This window comes from Zonotrichia leucophrys, chromosome Z (assembly GCF_028769735.1).
Source record: "Zonotrichia leucophrys gambelii isolate GWCS_2022_RI chromosome Z, RI_Zleu_2.0, whole genome shotgun sequence".
In the NCBI taxonomy this organism is placed as follows: Eukaryota; Metazoa; Chordata; class Aves; order Passeriformes; family Passerellidae; genus Zonotrichia; species Zonotrichia leucophrys.
The window spans coordinates 64,247,824-64,268,296 of NC_088200.1; the positions used below are offsets into that span (position 1 = coordinate 64,247,824).

At 44.4% G+C, this 20,473-nt stretch overlaps 1 protein-coding gene across 1 annotated transcript in view; it reads right to left on the reverse strand.

Moving 5' to 3' along the window:
- The window catches only part of LSM5 (LSM5 homolog, U6 small nuclear RNA and mRNA degradation associated), a 65,862-nt gene that overhangs the window by 41,843 nt on the left and 3,546 nt on the right, over positions 1–20,473 (reverse strand). The window lies entirely within an intron of this gene.

Below are 20,473 nucleotides of genomic sequence, written 5' to 3' on the forward strand. Positions count from 1 at the left end.
CTTGAGGAAAGAGCTGTTGTGTGATGTTCCACTTGCTTTTGTTGATTTTAGTTGGATAGCAGAAGAATAAAAGGAAGTGTAATAGCGGTAATAAAACTGGACAGAAATACCAATAATCACTGTACATTCAACACAACTTGGAAGAACAGCTTTGCTGTGAGCATTTCATTTCCAAAAGTGCGTTTGCTCTCATGCCTCAGTCCACAAGAAAGCTTCAGCCTAAGCCGCAACTTGAAACACAGAACAGAATTTCCTTCACTGGAAAAAAAGCTGGGCAGAATTTGGGAACTGGCTCCTGAAGAATGCTGCTCACATGAGTTTATAGATTCAAGCAGAGATCTTTCCAAAGGCATCCCAAGGTTTGCAGGTACCGTGTCTATTGAAGTTGGAAGGGAGACGACCCACCTTGCATTGGTCAGCCATCGACTCCACTTTATTCATCAATCAGGCACCTTTTATAACAGTGTTAATTCACTTCATGCATATTGCAAAATCTGAGCTCACAATAGGTCAGAGATAACATACCAACCCCTCCTTATGTTTCCAATACCAAGATTTGGGTTCTCAAAATTATTCTTGCTTTCCCAAAACAGCTAAAGATAGAACATCCACTTGTTATGAGAAAGCTGCCTGAGAACTCTGGTGTGCAAGGCTCTCAAGGCCTTCATGTTTGTCACCTTTACTTGTAATTAAAAATAACTTGAGAACCTCTGCTGTTCACAGAAACAGGCTGTGAGAACCTGCTCCTCACAGCTGCCTTCTAGGCCATCCCTGAAAAAATCTCCAACACGTGTCTATGTCCAGAAGAAATGTGGAAAGACCATCTCAAAGCACCTGTCTCTACAAGCACACCACCACTTGCAAGAGGCATCTGCACACTCCAAACCTGCCTCCAGGTTGAACCCAACTTGGAATTTGCAAGGTCAACCTCCAAAAGAGGCAACCCACAGATTTAACAAAGCAACTGAACTCTGCCCTGCTGGGTGTGTCCCTGTCATGATGCCAAATTTTGCCCCAAAACAGGCAGAGTGACTGCCTAATCAGACTCAGCTTAAGTCAATTAAGCGGAGGTATTTTTATTAGCGACGCGTCGGAGAAATCACAAAATGGATTTCTGAGTTCACATAGCAAAAGCAAGCTTATATACAATTTGGGTATAGGATTACATCAGATCAGATACATAATCATGCATATTCATATGGGTGTGGTGTAGGCGGAGCGTGGGCGGAGCGTAGGTGGAGACATCTCTTTTGGGGAATTTTCAGGTGGTCGTTCCTGTTGCCTTCATCATAGACGGGGTCTTTCCGATGAGTCTTCCTCTTTAAACTTTTGAACTCTTTCCTAATTTGGTCAATTCCCGTGTACCTGGCTTAGATCCCGTGGCTTGGCAAAATCCTTAGGGTCGTTTTGACATTGCTGGCTCTAAACCTGCTTAGCTTATTAGTTTCTCCTATACCTACCTCTTCCCCTGTCATGATGCTCAAACCTTTTATCTAATTTATTGCTCTGTTTTCCTAGTGCTGTGCTTTTCTCCGTGTGTTCTAGTGCTAGGCCTTCTTTACATGCTTCTCATCCATGTTTTAACCCATTACTTCTGGAAGGCTATCTGCTTTAGGGCTTCATTTCCCCCCTTTTTCTTGTAACTTACGAATTCTTTCGTCAAGTTCTGGTCCTACAGGACGCTGATAGGTTCGTACCATTGCTCAAATCATTTGGGTCCTCTTCATTATGCTCCTTAATCTCCACCACAAACAAATGTTTGTAAGAGTTAGTAATAACAAAGCTACAATTACTACTAGCATTGGGTGCACCAGGTAATGGAAGACCTGTGTAGCTGTTGGGGAGTATCCTGTAAAGATGTCCCACCAGTGATGCTGGCCTACTTGTTCTACTTCGGTCAGGACATTCTTTATCTTTTCTGAATTGTGTTCTACCTGCCATCTGTTCGTCTAGTTGTTTGATTCACCTTTTGCACCAATTTCTTTACTTCAGGGTGTGCAAGCATTGCTTTGAGAATTTTGACGTCCATTCCCTATTTGTAATTTCGGTATCTCTTGATATAGGTTGAAATTTGCGTTAACTAGCTGTTGGGTAGTTATTGGACAGTGTAATGAAAATCACAACCTATGATCTTGGTAAAGTTGCATACACAAAAGTTAGTATTGTTAGTCTCTTCTAGGCAATTATCTATAGTGACGTTGTCACAAGCTGTCCTTACGCAAGCACACCCATTTCCTATATAGTTTAAAATTGTGATTGGGTTCTATCATGTGGAAGCATTTCTAAGGTACATACACTATTTTCAGCATCTAAGCATAAATCTTTTTGGGTTCTACCACAGCATTTTCGCAAACAAGCCTAATTGTCCTCTAGGGATGCACGCTTCTGTGCTAATCGATTGCCACTTATTTTTGGTGTAATCATAACTGGCCCAGACGTTATGGTTTATTGGCCTAACAACGACTTCTTGGGGTGTTGTCCTTAGAGTGAGATGGAAAAATAGCTCTTTCTTCTGCCGCACTAATGGTGAGGACATAAGCTTCAATGTTGTTCTTGTTGAGGCTCATAGGTGAAGTTCACTAGTTGCCACCAAGCCTGATGGTCCCTCTCAAATTGTGTAGTGTGATTGTCCTTTAATATTGTTTCCCTTATTTCTTGAGGTAATATACCTGACGTTCTTTCTCTCATTATTCCTGCCGCTACTGATTTTTACCCATTGTTGCGTCTGAGAGCATTGGATAGCGAGTGCAACGTCTCTGCTGAGTTCCCCTGTGTAGTCAGTGAGCTTTACAAAATCCTCTGCAGTATGGTTTGCTACCATGGTTAGTAATTTCACCACTAGCGATTGTGTTTCAGCTAATGTAAGCATGGATGTACTGAGAGGCACCTTAAGCTTTCCTAAGCTCGATGTGACGGTACTTAATTTGTTTACTAATACCTTTTGATCTATTGTGTTTACTATGCTAAATCTGGTGCCAATCTACCCACTTAGATCTCTTTTTGTTTTTCTGTGATGAGACCTTGTCGCTAGCCATGCATTCCATCCCTTAAGGCTTTGCTGTATAAATGGTCGGCAATCCTTTTGCAAATAAGTAATATCGGTGTGAATGTTCATTTGCACCTTTTTCAGGGAATAAGTGGGGTCTAACAATAATTTTAGTTCGTTAGATTTTCTTATCACCTGAGGCCCTATAAAGGTTAGGTTGTGTACTGCTTTACACTCTACTGGTAGGGTGGTTTCTTGAGGCAAGTCTAGATCTGGATACAATGGGATCAGTCTCCTGGTAATTGTATCTTATATTCGACAGCACGCCCGAGAGCACGCCCGAGGGAGCTAAAACCCTGTCCAGTGTTTTCAACTCTCTTTCACATGTGAACGTCATTGACTGATCCAATCTAAATGCCATCTCACACAGTGCTTTTCCTCCCTCAGGACCACTAGATGCTACAATTTTTCCCGGAGAATGGGAAGGGGGTGAGGGGTCATAGGTTATGTTTTGAGGGTGTAGCTCCCCAAGTGAATCTTCTCTATAAATCACCGAGTTTTGGGTTGTGATCCAGGTGGATCTTCCCTGAAGTCGCTCCACTGACATGAAATTGGGCCCTTTTGTTGAGTCCAGGCAATAGGCTTGCCCATTTTCACTAGACTAAAGGTAATTAGGTTTTGTTTAGAGGCTGGCATCGAGGGTTGAATCGTTAATACCAGCCGCCTTGTTTTTCCTTCTCTTTCTCCTGCTGGGTTAAGCTCTCGACACCCAATTTGGATTTGGTCTCCCTTGTATGCTATCATGGAGGGCTGATCCTATACTTCCCTTGCATATGGCTGATTGTTAAAGTAAGGCATAAACTTCGAAATAGGGTCCGCTCATTCCTAATTCCGGTGGATACACTGATGTGCATGAGACTATGGGTCTATTGGGGAAGAGTCTTGGGGAAGAGCTATACTTATCGAGAGTCCAATGATCAGAGTTGTAAAGGTTTGGGGTGGAGTCGGGGTCTAATGTCTGGCTGTCAATTTTGTTTCTTTTGGCGTTCTCGTTGCTTGATGTGAATTTGTTCTACTCGTAAAATAGCCTTTTCTAGTTCAGTGTCTAAATCTCTTTGTTTTTTAAAGGGTCCAATTTGGTCACTTGTTAGTGGATGTCGTGGGACAGAAGAATAGCAACGGGTCGATAAAACCTTAGAACGACTAAGTTTCAAACAATATTGTAACCAGCGGTGTACTTTCCAATGGCCCCCCCCTAATACAATTTGTTCGGGAGCTTCAAACAATTCCCTAGCCTCTAAAATGGGCCTATTGGCGAATTTCTCTAAGGCCAAATAGTCGTCATTTTCCCTTGCTTCTTTGCAGCTACACTCATAACATTGGAGGTCCAGTAAACGACTTTGTACGTTCCAAAATTTTCTATCGCAACCTCCACAAAGAAATCCAATTAGTCTCACACAATTTCTTTCTCCACACCCAAAACACGGCTGATCGTGAATAGGGTCCTGTGGGTCAGGTCCTTGTTGACTGTATGTTTCAACCCACCCTGTCCACTGTATTGGTGTGCTACGCAATGCAGCTCTAGCTTCGGCATTAAATTCTGCTATGAGAGATAAAGGTTTTGGCAAAGTCAATGTTAGTTTATGTTGGATTCTCACGTGATCCTGCGGAGACAGCTGACTCAGAAGTCTGTACATCTAGGGCAGGTTTAATCTCCTCTTGTTTGTTTTCTGGAGCTCTCTTGACCCGTGAATAGTGGATCCACGTAGGTCGTTCCTTGATCTGAACCGCGGTGAAGGTAGTCAGCAGCACTTGGAAAGGTCCCTCCCACTTTTCTTGTAGGGGTTTTCTTAAAAGATTCTTAACATACACTCAATCACCGGGGTTAAACGGATGCAATTTGCAATCCGGTTGCTTAGGTTGGTGCTCTATCATCACAGCAGCATTCTTATCAAACTGTTTCTCCACCGCAATTACATAATCGTAAATGTATTGATTACCAATCTGGTCTATGACATCTCTATTTACAGCTTGCATAGCATAAGGTCTACCATATAGAATTTCAAAAGGACTTAACTTTTCCTTCGATCTTGGCTTGACTCTTAATCTCAGCAGAGCAATAGGCAAAGCTTGATACCACTGCAAATTAGTCTCTTGGCATATTTTAGCAATTTGCTGTTTGATAAGATGATTCATCTTTTCTACTTGCCCACTGGCCTGTGGACGGTAGGGCGTGTGCAATTGCCAATTGATTTGTAATGCTTTGCTTATTGCTTTCACTACTTTTGCACAGAAATGTGTACCTCTATCCGAAGAAATGCTCTTCGGTACTCTAAACCGTGGAATAATTTCATTCAACAGTACTCTAGTTACCTCTCTTTCCTTATTTGTCCTACAGGGGAATGCTTCAGGCCACCCAGAAAATGTGTCAGTTAATACCAACAGGTACCGAAACCCCCCTTTTCTTGGGAGTTCAGAAAAATCAATTTGCCATATCTCACCTGGGAATTTACCTCGGTTTATAGCTCTTAGGTGTACTTTGGTTCCTGTGTTTGGGTTGTTCCTCAGACACCGTTCACACTGGGACGTAACGTGTTTTATAGTAGTAAATAATTTTGGTCCTGCTATTCTGGTCTGCAAATATTGGTAAAGCGAATCTAGGCCCCAATGGGCCTTTTCATGTTCTGCCTTCACAAACTGCCACATCACGTTTCCTGGTATCACTAACTGTCCTGTTTCTAATCGACCCCAACCATTTTCTAGTATTTTGCCCTTATTCCTTTGAATCTACCTATGATCTGATTCCTGGTAATCTGGCTGGATATTGATATCCAGTTCTCCTGGTATTAGGGCCGCTATTTCCGCTTCCCTATTTCTTATGGCCGCCAATTTAGCTTCTGTATCTGCCTTCCTGTTCCCTATTTCTGGAATAGTATTGCCTTTCAAGTGCCCCTTGCAATGCATTATGGCCACCTGTGTTGGGAGTTGGACCGCCTCCAGCAGTCGCAGAACCTCTTCTGCATGTTTGACTGTTTTTCCTTGTGTAGTCAACAGTCCTCTTTCTTTCCAGATGGCTCCATGAGCATGTACGACAGAAAAGGCATATTTAGAGTCTGTCCATATATTAATTTGCATGTTCTCTGCTAATTCCAGGGCTCGGGTCAGGGCTATCAGCTCTGCTTTTTGAGATGAAGTCCCTGCAGGCAGGGGGTTTGACTCAATTACCTTCTCTGTAGTGGTGACTGCATAGCCAGCCATTCTTACTCCTTGCCTCACGAAGCTGCTGCCATCTGAAAACCAGTTGTCTGCGTCTTCGAACGGCTCTTCTTTGAGATCTGGGCGACTGGAGTAGACGGCTTCAATTGTTTCCAGGCAGTCATGTTCGATGGGTTCTGCTGGAGCTCTTCCTTCTAAGAATGAAGCTGGGTTCACAATATTAGTTATCTGAATGGTTACATCATCTGATTCAGCCAGGATGGCCTGGTACTTTAAAAATCTGGAAGGCGACAACCAATGGTTGCCTTTCTGTTCCAGCACAGCTGACACAGTGTGGATACTAACACAGTCACCTTTTGGCCCAGCGTAAACTTCCTGGCCTCTTCTATGTTAATTATCACTGCGGCCACTGCCCTCAGACAGCCTGGCCATCCTTTACTTACTTCATCCAATCGCTTGGAGAAGTAGGCCACAGCTCTCTTGTGTGGTCCCAACTGCTGTGCCAGTACTCCTAGGGCCATCCCTTGCCGCTCATGGGAAAATAGCCAGAATGGTTTTGACACATCTGGGAGACCTAAGGCTGGTGCTCTCATCAGCTCCCGCTTCAGCCTCTTAAAGGCCCCTTCTGCCTCGGGAGTCCAAACTAGGACATTCTTGGTTTCTTTTAGCAAATCATACAATGGTTTAGCGAGTATCCCATACTGGTAGATCCATAGCCGGCACCAACCTGTCATCCCCAGAAAGGCGCGCAGGTCTCTCACCGTCTCTGGTTTGGGCATCTGGCAGATGGCCTCTTTCCTGGCTGCTCCTAGGGATCGCTGTCTTCTGGAGATTTCGTATCCCAGGTACACCACTTCCTTTTGCACCAGTTGTGCTTTCTGTTGAGAGACTCGATATCCACTTAAACCCAGGAAATTCAACAAGGAAATAGTCCATTCAATGCATTCTTCTTCCGTCACTGTCGCTATTAGGAGGTCATCTACGTACTGCAGGAGAGCGCCATCTCCCGGCGGCCCTTCCCATTGTTCTAATTCTTTGGCTAACTGATTCCCAAAGATCGTGGGCGAGTTAGACCAGCCTTGGGGCAACCGTGTCCAGGTAAGTTGGGTCTTTCTCCCCCTATCTACTGATTCCCACTCAAAGGCAAAAATCCTTTGACTCTCGGGGGCTAAGGGAAGGCAGAAGAATGCGTCTTTCAAATCTAATACGGTGAACCAGGCCAGGCTATCCTTTAGCCTAGTTAAAAGCGTATATGGATTAGCAACCACCGGGTGCAATGTCTTGGTTATTTCGTTTACTGCCCTCAGATCCTGAACGAGCCTATACGTTCCATTAGGTTTCTTTACTGGCAAGATCGGTGTATTAAAATCCGATTCACATTCTACCAATAACCCCAGTTCTAAAAACCTTTTGATTATGGGCTCAATTCTTTTTCTGTCTTCTATCCTCAGAGGGTATTGTTTTCTCACCACCGGTCTTGCCCCGACCTTAAGTTCGACAACAATCGGTGTCGCTCGTTTTGATTTTCCAGGTATATCCGTAGCCCATACCAATGGATAAGTCTTGCTCAGGATTCGCTCGAAATTGTGGTTCTCAGGTTTGGGTTCTACACAACTGATTGTTAGGCTTAGGGCTGTAATCAGTTGTTCATCGTTTACTTGAAATTCCAATTTGTCCTTGTTGAACTTTATTATGGCTCCCAGGTTTTCCAATAGGTCTCTTCCCAATAAGGGCTTTGGCGAATTTGGTAAATACAGGAACTGGTGAATTCCCATTTGTTTCCCAATTTTATATTTAATAGGTTTCAAAAAGTAAGCCTTTTCTGGTTGGCCCGTTGCTCCCACAACTTGTACAAATTCATCACTTTTAGGTACCAATTCCTGATTTAAAACCGAAAAGGTTGCTCCCGTGTCAATCAAAAAGTTCAATTCCCTTTTACCTTCCCCTAGCTCCATTTTAACTAGTGGGTCTGCTAGGGTACGGCCCACCGGTCCCCCTCATTCGCTATCCTGATGTGTGGTAGTAGTGGTGACCATCACCCTTTCCCTTAGTCGGGGGCATTCTTGCTTCCAGTGTCCCATCTGTAGGCAGTAAGCACACTGATTTGGCTCTACTCTAGTTGGGTGGGGTTGGAACCTCCCCCTGCCTCCTATTGGGTTGCCTCTACCTCTTCCTTTAGTTCCAGGTTCCGAGTGACCTGTCCTCTGAGCTGCCACTGCTACAGCCACTACTCGAGCTATCCTCCTGTCCTCCTTTTTCTTCTCCTCAACTTCTCTATTATTGTATACCTTCCATGCCTCATTCAGCAGTATCTCTAGATTTTTGTTTGCTGGGTGCTCAAGCTTTTGTAACTTCTTCCTGATGTCTGGGTTACTCTGTCCCATCATTAACCCTAGCAAGTGCTGTTTCCCTTCTTCCGTTGCCGGGTCTAGGGGTGTGTATTGTCTCATTGCCGCCCTGAGTCTGTCCAAGAACTCCGATGGGGTCTCATCCTTTCCCTGCCTGATGTTGTATAGCACTGACCAGTTGATAGCCTTAGGGATTGCATTACGCAAGCCCATCGCTATCAGTTTCCTATACTGCACTAACCGTTGATAATGATCTGCGTTACCTGGGTCCCATTCTGGTTTACTGCTGGGAAAATTATCTTCTATTCTCCCCGGTAACACTTGAGCATGTTGTCTCCTTGTCTCCAACACAAGCTCCCTTTCTGTATCTGTCAGCTCCGACAGCATCACTTCTATATCCTCCCAATCAATATCTAAATTCTTGGCCATTAGTTCAAATCTCTTTGCTACTCCCTCTGGATTTCTCCTAAAATTTTTTGCTTCATCCCTCCAATTGTTCAAATCACTTGTCGAGAACGGCACCTTTACTCTAGTCTTTTCCCCTACCATTGGCATAATTTGTCGGAGAGGAGCTATCGTATGATTCTCCTCTTCTCTTTGCTTTGTTTCTCTCTGTGCCACAGATCTGGTATAATACGAGTGACTGGTCCTTGCCCCGGGGTCCTCTTCCTGTGCCTCTATGTCCAGTTCCTCATTTTCACCTCCCATCTCTATTACACAGTCCGTCCGACTCCCGTCCTGGGTCTGTCGTCCCCCTAATATCTGTCGACCCTTATCCTGCCCCGGGCTACTACCCCTCTCCTCTGCTGCTTTCCCATCTCTTTTATCCTCTATCTGTATTATTATACTCAATCTCTGCGAGTTGTTCTCTGTCTCCTTTTCGCATGTCACATTACCACTCCCCTTACTATATTTTAATTCAGGGACGTCGCCCCCCAATGAGTCGTTCTTGTCCCCAGCCTTTGGTGTGCTGGTTTCCATTCTGCAAACACCAGTCCTTGGTGTGCTAGTTTCCATTCTACAGTCACCCCCATTTCTGGATGTGTTACTATCCCCGTATGGACTAAGCTCGGGCGGGCTGCGTGTCTCCCCCCGGCTCTCTACTCCCGACGGACTGCCTTCTTCCCTTTCGAGTTCCAGTCTGGGTGGGCTGTCAACATAGCTCCCCGACCCCTGTGGGCTACCTAGTTCCTGAGGGCTGCCCTTTCCCTCGCTAATCCCCGATTTTGATGGGCTACCCTCCTCCCAGCCGTTGTCTAGCTTCTGAGGACTGTATCCAAACTTAGATTTCCACCACTGCTCCAATTCCTTTAATGGGCTAGGATCTCCTTGTTCTTCTTTTGGTCTGGGAAGGGGTCTTTCTCGCCCTGGAGCGAATGGATGGTATTCTCACAAGCTTATTTCGCTCTCCTTTCTACTATCTCTCCTTGTTAACTTGAGACACTGCTGTCCGACACTGCTGTCCAATACTGCATGCATCACAGCAACGGTCCTTTGACTTCGGACCTTTCTTATCTCTTTCCAAAGCCAATACTAGGGGGTCCTGAGGGGCTACATTAATTCCACATTCCTTTTGCCACTCAGGTTTATTCCTTAGGGTGAAAAACATGTCTGCGTATATTACTTCATCCCATTTATTGAGTCGGCGGAGGAAAAGCATCAGTTGTAAAATAGTGTTATAATTAGTGGTTCTCTCCGGCGGCCATTTCTCATTATCATCTAACTTGTATAATGGCCACCACTGTGTACAATATTTAAGGAGTGCCTTTTTACTTATGTTTCCCCCCGGAATTCCTCCCAAGTCCTTCCAATGCTTTAGGATACATCCTAAGGGGGTTTTCATGTTTACGTCCTTACTTTGTTGGCCTCCCATGGCTATTCCCTGCGTCTGTATTTTCGGTTTAGTCTCTTTCTCGCAGGCACTATATATCAGTTTATTTTAACACTTCATACACACAATTTCCAATCGCTTTGTCCTTTTCCGACCTGGCTTCTCGCGAAGAACAGGAAATGCGGAGCGGGACTCCCCTCTCGCTTCGCAGCGATGCTGCGTCTCATTCACTCTCACTCATACCCACACTCATTTATTCAAAACGTCCTACCTTTCCGGTTTATCAGAGTACACCGCTTTACCTCGAGATGTCGCTGGCAAACCGTATAGTACCGATACTGGTCAACTTCGGGCTATTACACACCCGTAAAACAGCTGTAAACTAAGGTACAGTTTGCAGATGATATCACAATAAATTCTTACACACAAAAGGTTACAGTTAACACAAAATACCGAATCCTTTACGAGATTCTTGCAAATAACATAACAGTTAAACAAAGGTGTAGCACAAATGTATCTCTTCAAAACTTTATCAGGGAAAGGGAAAAATTGGACAAGGTCCCGGACCTGGCTGGATACGTTCTCAGGCGTAGTTTAGAAATTCAAACAAAGCAACAATGCTTTTAAAAATTCAGACAAGACAACAACATTAAAGAAAAACATATACCCTTTTAACAAATACTCTTTTCCTTTCCTTTTTTTTTTTTTTTTTTTTTTTTTTTTTTTTTTTTTTTTTTTTTTACTCTTTTAACAAATACTCTGATTCCAAATGGGGATTTAAACCCCGATACCAAGCGGGGACTCGAACCCCAATACCAAATGGGGACTCAAACCCCAATACCAAATCCAATACCAAATGGGGACTCAAACCCCAATACCAAATGGGGATTCAAACCCCAATACCAAATGGGGACTCAAACCCCAATACCAAATGGGGACTCAAACCCCAATACCAAATCCAATACCAAATGGGGACTCAAACCCCAATACCAAATGGGATTATGCCAAGGCGTCCCTATGGCTCCCGTCGGGCGACTACGTCTAGTCCCCGTTTCCCCAATTAAAGCGCTTTGTTCCAAATTCAATATGCAATAAACAATTAAAATACCTCTTAATTGGAGCAGGAGATGCAGGAAACCCCTCGTCCACCGAAGAGCGCTGGTCCGGGGGGGAGTCTCTTCTGACAAAAATCTGTCAGGGGCGCCCGAGGGTCCCGGCCCCGGACCCAGCTCCGGAGGACGCTCAAGGGTCTGCTCTCCCGTCTGGTTGTCCCATCTGGGGTGCCAGAAATGATGCCAAATTTTGCCCCAAACAGGCAGAGTGACTGCCTAATCAGACTCAGCTTAAGTCAATTAAGCAGGAGGTATTTTTATTAGCGACGCGTCGGAGAAATCACAAAATGGATTTCTGAGTTCACATAGCAAAAGCAAGCCTTATATACAATTTTGGGTATAGGATTACATCAGATCAGATACATAATCATGCATATTCATATGGGGTGTGGTGTAGGCGGAGCGTGGGCGGAGCGTAGGTGGAGACATCTCTTTTGGGGAATTTTCAGGTGGTCGTTCCTGTTGCCTTCATCATAGACGGGGTCTTTCCGATGAGTCTTCCTCTTTAAACTTTTGAACTCTTTTCCTAATTTGGTCAATTCCCGGTGTACCTGGCTTAGATCCCATGGCTTGGCAAAATCCTTAGGGTCGTTTTGACATTGCTGGCTCTAAACCTGCTTAGCTTATTAGTTTCTCCTATACCTACCTCTTCCCCTGTCATGATGCTCTACCTTTTATCTAATTTATTGCTCTGTTTTCCTAGTGCTGTGCTTTCTCCGTGTGTTCTAGTGCTAGGCCCTTCTTTACATGCTTCTCATTCCATGTTTTAACCCATTACTTCTGGAAGGCTATCTGCTTTAGGGCTTCAGTCATCAGAAATCAAGTGTTCTTTATGCATTTCTGTTTAGCTTTTCAATGCTGTTTCCCAGTCTGTACCACTTCTACAGGTTTTGAAAAATGAAATTACACAGCAGGGATGGAGAGAAAAATCCCAGCGCAGTTCAAAGTAGAACTCCAGGAAACCACAGCCTAGGTTTTGCAGCTTTTGCAGTTTCCTGAAAAGGCTGAGTTCAATGAACCACCATGGAATCACTGAGATTTGATCGACATGTTTCAGTGAACTAGTCTGCAATAAATGTGTGACAGGTTTCTGACTTCAGCATGCAGTCTTGAAAATCTTCTAATGGAAAAAGTGCTGTCTCAGTCTACTTTCAGTTCAGTAGAAATCAGATGGAAAGAAAACAATCCATTCCCTTTGGCTTCCTAGTGCCTGGCTCTTCCTTTTAACCACCTTCTCCCAACAGCAATCTATTTCAGATTTCATTGTTCTTCATTGGTTTTGCACTACTTAAAGAAAGAATTTTTAAAAATTAGTTTAGAAATTGTAGTTTTGTTGTAGTTTTCCACAAGGGTCCAGCAGCACAGGTTCTGGGCTTTGCTGTTATTTTCTTCTAAACCAAGAGTCAAAATCTTATGTGATGGCAGAAAAAAAAAAAGTCTTGATTTATCATGACCATCCAGCAGGGATAATGGCAGAGCAGTCATGTAGAGCAGTACCTTCCTGCATCCAGCACCCACTTTCACAGCTCCCTTTTCATAAGGTGCAAGAGCACAATTAACTATTTCAGAATGCTGTCAAAGAAGGATTTTCCCATAAGATAAGCCACCACAACAGGAATTGTGAGAAAAGCACAATTGGCAAGAAGAAAAGCACGAAGCCTTGGGCTAACAGAAGAGAAGGTTTGGAATTAGGACACCAGACAAAACCTCCACTGTAGAGACTGTGGGTAAGGAAAATCAGTGCTTGCATGGCTTCTAGCCCAAGATGTGGGGACAGCTGTGACCACCCTGTGGATACCCCAATCTTGGACAGTATAAAGGTGGCACCTCCAGAGAGACCTGGGGACTCCCATCACTGAGCAGACCATGGGTGAAGAAGGACAGGCTGGACAACGGAGAGTCCATGTGGTGATGATATCTCCCCACTTAATGTCTCTCTCTTCCCCTCACCCTGCCTCTCTTCTCTCATTTCTTTCTATCTCCCTAGTTTGCATTTCCTCTTCAATAACATTTTTACTATTGACTGTGGAAAGGAGTCATGCTTGCACCCTAATTTAGGCAGAAGCCTCTCTTAATGACCAAATCTTTACACCACAGTTATCCACACAGGAGTCAGGAAAACCAGCACATCAATACCTTCATCAAAATCCAAGCGGTGCCACTGCTTCAGCCTCCCCAATTCATTTTTCTCCCCGTTTGAATTGGGGATCTCCTTCTGCTCCCTGGCAGGTGCTGGGACCCTGGAACTCTGAAATTTCTCTGTTTGTTGCACCACATGAGTGCAGGGGGAAGTGGAGCCAGCACTTGGAGACATGTCCAAAGAGAACAGAAATGTGGAAGGCAGAAGGAAGGAAGAAAAGTGGCCACCAGCTGCTGGCTGGACATGACTGGGCTGGTGGCCAATTCTCCTCTTCTTGCTCGTCACAGGGCTGGAAAACTCAGAAGCCAGAGGCCGTTTCTGCAACAATAACAAAATAATTCTTTCATTAACCTATGATCAGGATCATCTTTTGCTCCCATTCTTAAAAAGTAGCATTTCTGATTGGGTAGAGTTTGAACATTCCTCTTTCTACACAAAGAAGAGCATTCAAACCCAGAAGTACTGCAGGTAAATACCAGCTCTGTCTCATTCCCACTTTCCCATCTTAGCACTTAGCAAGTCCTACTTCAAGTCTGTAGCTAAAATGCTTTGGGAGAAAGACATTCCCTTCGGGAGCTCCATCAAAGGCTTCCCCAAAAGGGAAGGTCCTGAACATTCCCATCACAGCTTTTACACCGGCATCAAGTCAGCTAAAATTTACCATACAGTCTAGAATGTTCAAAATGCACAAAATACCTGAGCATCTCTCTCAGAAGGCCCTGGAGATGTCGCTTGCCTGGTGTTGGTGGTGTTCTGAGATGGAGCTGATTTTCTGTATGGATGGGCCAATATTTCATGTTAAAAAGCCTAAATATCAACTGACATATTCATTTACTTACAAGAAAAGCAGAGTCCTTCAGTGTCAGGGCTCAAGGAAACAGCATGAAGCTGAGTTGGGGGAGCTTTAGGCAGGATATCAGGAAAACATTCATGGCCCAGAGGGTGCTGGAGCACTGCAACAGGCTCCCCAGGCCAGTGTTCACGGCAGGAGGCTTCAAGAAGTGTTTGGACAACACTCTTGGGCACATGGTGTGATTCTTGTGGTGTCCTGTGCAGGGCCAGGATCCTTGCAGGTCCCTGCTACCTCACCATATTCTAACAATCTAAGCTTCATTAACCAGGGATGTTTTATTTTCCTATCTCTGAAAGACTGAACTTACCCAGAGAGGATTAACTTCAAATTCTGTCTGTCTATTTCAGTGTAGCCAGGCCAATCAGTCTGAAGGGTTTGAAAGAGATGTTCCTTCAGACTGAAGGAATTATCCTTTGCATTCCACTTGGCTACCTACAGGCAGACATGTAGGAAAACAAATCTTTATTATGCTTGCTGCATGCAAACTACAGAAATAGGATGGGTCTTGAACAGCTGCTTGTCAGAACCCAGTTTCAACCAATTGTATCTTTCCATACAGACCTTGATTATTCCTCTATCACATGAGTTTTAAGCCATATTAATGTTTCACCAATTGGAAAAAACCAAGTATCTCCCTTCATTTCTAGCAAGAGTTCCTTTGAAAACAACACTGAGAGCTACAATGTGTAAGGAGAGGGGGTCAGGCCCAGAGTCCCTCTTCATGTGGTAGAGCCAGGGTTCATTCCAGCAAAATTCTGCCATGAGAAGGCCATGCATGTGCCTTGCTGTAATTCCTTTGAAATGAAATGAGATTCATATCTTCCTGAAGACAAAGTCACCTCAAAAAGTAAATTGTAGCAGTAAAACCTGAAGACCACTGATATCAAAAGTTCAGGTTTAGACTTCTTCAACTGACACTGCTCAGAGTTCCACAGAAAAGCTCATTGGGAAAGTCTTCATCTATTTGATCCCTGCAACACACTGAATAACACATATAACACACCACTAACATCTGTCTCAACTTTGACTTTTCTTTTCTCCTGGAAAACACGATAAACATTGATAATTTACATGTGTGATGATGTCTATTTTTACACACCTGAAAAAATTCAATGTAGCGAAGATACCCAGAATCAGGGATTCACTCCTCAGAAGCAGAACTCAGGTTGTGTTGGAAGGGAAGCAGTGTGAGTGTACCAGATCTCAGCAAGCTCACACTTCCCAGTTGAGATTTATACAAAATAAACCCCCACTTGCTCTGATATCCACAAAAGCCTGAGCAAGGCATTTCAGGCTGCAGGGCTGCTCACACAGAACTTTCAGATTGCGAACCTGGACCCTGAGGCAGTTCACATCTCCTACAGCACATTGACTACAGGGAAATCTCAAACATTGCAATGGAACAGGAGAAAATGTTTTCATTCATTACCTTCTAAGGAGTTGAGCTTTGAAAATTCATTATCAACTTGAAATCTAAAAGGACTCATGCAGTTGGGACCGCAGAACATGGCTGTCATTACATTGTGAATATCTTCAGGGTAAAAAGGCCCTGCCACTGTCCTGGGCAAACCCAGCAACAAACTTCACAGGTTCAGTGAATGAGTTCTTAAAAGTCACTGTGGGATCAACTGAAACTTCATTAAATTTTCCTCCCTTGACTAGCTTTCAAGAAATTGGTTTCCTAGCTAAAGAAGAAATGTTTCTACTTGATATAATAATGCAGGCATAATTCAGTAAGAGACTAGGGAAACAGGGAATATTGAAATGGAAGGAAAGAACCACTGCATCTTTCAATGCATGTGCATCCTATTGTTGGCTGTAATAACAATGTACCAGAGGAATTCAGAGTAGCACTGGAGAATTTACTGAATAAAAGCGTTCCAGGAACATGGAGATTTAATTCACGTGACAGCAAACAAACCCTCTGCTCAAAGTTTGGCTACCATCTTTATCATGGAGGATGTGCCTGGAACACCCTGGGAAGGCAATCCCCACAGATCCCACCAGAAGCCAAGTATTATTGAGAGGCCACCCACTCTGTTCAAATGAAATACAGGCCTCTGCAATTCCTGAAATTTTTGCTCCAGAACTTCTCCCAGGAAATTTTTAGTGCCATGACAAACCACACAATCAAGGAATCCCTGTGAAGTTACTCCCTGAAGCAGTTAAACAGTGCACGGAAAAGAAAAAATAATGGAATAAGGCATGAGGAGCAACAACATTACAAAGTGTTACTCATTGCCAGCCATTCTAGGAAAACAACAATGCCCCAAAAGTTTTGAAGTTTTCTTTCTTTTTGTCACAGGGACCTGCAGCTTGAGACCTCTGGATGAAGCTGATGGAAGAACTTAACAGGGAGCATTCCCTAACTTGTTCATCGGTATCTAATTTAAAGAATCAGAATTTAAAAAGACAATTAGGAACAAAAGAAAATCATGGTGGAAATAATGCTGGCACAAACTGCACAATCTCACCTGCTGAAGGATCTTTGCAAGGCTGCCCTTGTCCTTTTGCATGACTCCATCTCTCTGCAAGCGAGCGAGCAACTCTGGCTTCTTGTAAGCCCTCAGAGCAAGTAAATGAATCACCCTGTCCCTGTAGGGTCGGCGATAAACAGCACTGCAAGGATTCTCTTTCCTCTCTGCAGGCTTCATGGGCTTTGTTCTCTTGTACACAGGGGAAGGGCATGAAGTGTTTGGTTCGCCTCTTCTCACATCTGCTGGTTTTCCCAAGGGAAAGGAAAAGAGAAAAAGAAGTGTCAAATGGGAAGATGGCAGAAGGGAAAAGAGTTGATTGAAAATGATGATGGAAATCTTGGAGACAGAGTTGATATTGAATATCCTTGTGGATCACTTCCAATTCACAAATTGTCTGATTCTGTGGAAAAGCCCAGTCCCTAACTGGTACTGTATGGAGCATATTGGAAAGGAAACCTGTACCCTACCAGCAACCAGTCCTGTCTCACCTGAGTTTCTCTGTGCCAGCTCACAGCAAAATCAGCACCAAGTTCCACAACTGACTCACTACTGCCAGTCCTCACCTGCCAGGTATTTAAAGTTAAATGTTCCCTTAGGATCTATGTCGACCACACCAAGAATCACACAAATCATCAATCACATGTGAAACAGAACATCCCCAATGAGAAATTCAGAAGTTGAGTTCTGTCTCTCCAAAAAGCCACCATGGTGCTGCCTTAAAATGCTCGGCACAAGGCTAAGGCAGAGCAAGAGCTGCACTTGCAGGGGCAGGGATGTCCCTGCAGGCAGGTGACTGCAGCCACAGCCAGGTCAGAGCCTGCTTTGCTCAGGGCACCTGGCTGTGCCTGGCTCAGCTCCCTGCTGCAGGCAGCACCACTGAGTGCCTGGAAGGGGAATGTGCACCTGGTGTCTGCCTGGAGCCAGGCTCCTTGGGGAAACTGCACTCAGAACAGGTTAATACAAATGGCACCACCTAAGCACATTGTGCTTTGAGGGGAATGTTGGAATCTGTGGGAAAGATGACATCAATATCTTCCTTTCAATTTCCTTGAAAAGAACCCAGTGTAGTATTGTGGTAACATATTAATTACCAAGATGAAAAATTAAATCAAGCATGGTTTTCCATATTGATCTTATGAAATTCTCTATGCAACTTTCTCAAGGTCACTCTATTTCAATTTCCCAATTAGATTTAATGGATAATGAAAGTGCCTAGTTCTTCCAAAACCAAAACCTTAGGTACCAAGTTTTTGAATTTAAATGCATAAGGTGGTCCAAACCTTGACCTCCATGCTCCAAATTGCAACCCATCAAGCAGTATGGGAACAAGGAAGGACTGGCAGGCTTTCTATCTTGGGGGAAAACAAACCAGTGGCTGAATGCTGTGACAAGAGACTGCAAGTCTGGTCTGAGGGCAAACCACCTCCAGGTTGGGATCTCTGAACACAAAAGATCCCCTTTCCAATGAACATGCCGCAAAAATTAATTACCAAGTTGAAAGTCTTACAGACATTGAGCAAAAGATGAAAGGCAGCCATACCTCCAAGTGGGTTACACGATTTGACATCCTGTACACTTCCATTTTGCCAGGCCTCACTGGCATTTGGCTAAAAAGGGAAAGAAATTTTCTGTAAAAACTTAAGCCTACTCTCCATTACTGCTGATTTCTGACACCCTTCTTTTTAAACAAGAGCTGTATTTGCAAAGGTTTGCTGTCACATCACCAAAAAGGGCTGCTTTGACACAGCTCTCCCTCTGAAAGCAGCTGCCTACAAAAGTGCCCTGAGAGAGCCACCCTCACTCAGCCTCTAATGCAGCCAAGCCTTCAAGCAGCAAGTCATCCTTTCCCAATTGCTGGAATTTATAGGCACAGGCTTCCCTTGAAATCAAGTGCCTGAGTACAATTGAACTGGTCAGTGTTAAGCTAAAAATCCAGAGAGGCTCACAAAAAGATCTGAAAGTCAGGTCAGCACCTGACACTGGGATTTATTTGGCACTAAGGAAGCAGCACATCCTGGAGTCAGCTCCAAGAACAACTTCAACTGCAAAAATATTAATTTCAGCTGTAACAGGCACCAAAATCCTTTCTCTTTTCCTCAGCTCTAGATGCAATTATTTCCATAGATGTAAAATAGTTTATCCTAAGTTATAGGAAATAGTTTATCCTAAGTTAATTCAAAATTTGGTTGCCTGGCTGAAATCATCGTTTAGTACAGCGTGTAACACATTCCATTGGAACTCAAAAATCACTCAAATGTCTATTGGCATAAGCATATTTTTTAACAAAAACCACTACTGCAAACCAACTGCTTCATCCTGAAGGCAAAATTGGCTGAGATAAAATCAAAAAAGCTATGATAAATGGACTGAAAATTGTGGACTAATTACCATGAGAAGGGAGACATCACTACCCAATAGAACACAGAATATTACTCTATGGAAGGAATTCTTTAATTTAGAACCAATGAAGATTAATGTCTTTGTTTACTAAATGTGTACCAGTAACTAGAAAAGCTTTGAAATGGTGTGCATGTGAGTGCAGCTCTCCACTATGCATCACAGCCAGGAATAAATGTCTACTCCTAATACTTAAAAATAATTTTAGAGCGTTTCCTTTATCCTGCCATGTTCAGTGAGTGCAGTACAAACTTGGAACTATGAGAAATCCATGCATTTTGGCCACGAGCCACATCCAGAGCATGAATTTCCTGAGTGTCACAGCATGGAGAATATCTGACTTCCAAAGGCACCTCCTCTCTGTCATCCCTGAGGGCCACTTCCATCAGAGAACCTCCCAGTTCCACAGACACCTCCTCTGTGCCATCCCTGTGAGTCGCTTCCCCCCGGGCAGCTGCCCCAAAGGGCCCTTGGAGCACCAGAGGGGCCCCAGCCCTGCCCAACAGGTCCTGCGGGCTCAGCAGCACCTGACACCAACACCATGGCCAAGCCCCCGCCCGCTGCCGACCCGCAGAGCCCCACACCTGCCCCTCACCTGCTGCTCCTGGCACCTCTGGCTCACCCTGACGGGCATGGCACTGCTGGCGGGGGCCCTGCGGGACGCAGTGCGGACTGGGGCCCTGCGGAACTCACTGGATCCTGCCCAGGCCCGCAGCTCCGCCATCCCGCTCTGCCTCGGCTGCTCCCGCTCCCACACACACACTGATCCTGCTGAAAATCTCAAAAATGCAAAATACTTTTTAGGAAAATGTGTTCTTGCATGTTTGGCCTTTCAAGGCTGATCAACAAGAAGGGAGATGATTCCCATGAAACAAGAAGTAGCCAACAAGCTGGAAGTGATGGCCAGGCCATGAAAAGGCCTTGGTGACTTTTTGGCTGAATTGCCTTGGTGAGGTGCAGGGCCTGACAGGCTTCAGTGACCTCAGACACAGGGCAGGTCAGCAAGGTTTGGGGAGAAGGATGTGCCACTCATGATGGTGGACACAAAGAATATGGAATTTATGGGTACAAGGACATTTGGGAGAACCCTCAAGAAAAGGAACAAACTGATAA